The sequence below is a fragment of the Crocuta crocuta genome, unplaced genomic scaffold, assembly GCF_008692635.1.
Source record: "Crocuta crocuta isolate KB4526 unplaced genomic scaffold, BGI_CrCroc_1.0 scaffold475, whole genome shotgun sequence".
Taxonomy (NCBI): Eukaryota; Metazoa; Chordata; class Mammalia; order Carnivora; family Hyaenidae; genus Crocuta; species Crocuta crocuta.
Window position 1 is genome coordinate 1,959,893 of NW_027529518.1, and position 415 is coordinate 1,960,307.

Genomic DNA, 415 nt, shown 5'->3' on the forward strand with positions numbered 1-415 from the left:
GTGAATTCAGGCCCCACATTGGATGTAGAGATTACTCAAAAATAAAACTTTAAAAATTTTTTTGAAAAGCTGTAAAGTGCCACAGAAATGTGAATTGTGATATTTAATTCCAGTTTAGTCAACTATTATGATTTTCATTATATAAGTATAATTCACCAGGCTAGCTGCCTTAAATACTTGTGAAAACATGGTGGGGAATGAGCGAATGAACAGATAGAATGAATCACTCATCTAGTATTCTGCTAAACTTTGCCCCTGCCCTGCCTGCTGCCGCACCTACTTGTCGACATCATGTGAATAAGTTGACACAAATCAGATGCACTTACCACACTAAAAATATATGTTAAAGTGTGTATTCTTTGATGTTTCACTTCTTTTTGTGGGTTAATTTTTATTAAATATATGGAAAAAAACC

At 33.7% G+C, this 415-nt stretch overlaps 1 protein-coding gene across 3 annotated transcripts in view; it reads left to right on the top strand.

The window, feature by feature from the left end:
- The window catches only part of LOC144228920 (PPP2R1A-PPP2R2A-interacting phosphatase regulator 1-like), an 88,183-nt gene that overhangs the window by 34,153 nt on the left and 53,615 nt on the right, over positions 1-415 (top strand). The window lies entirely within an intron of this gene.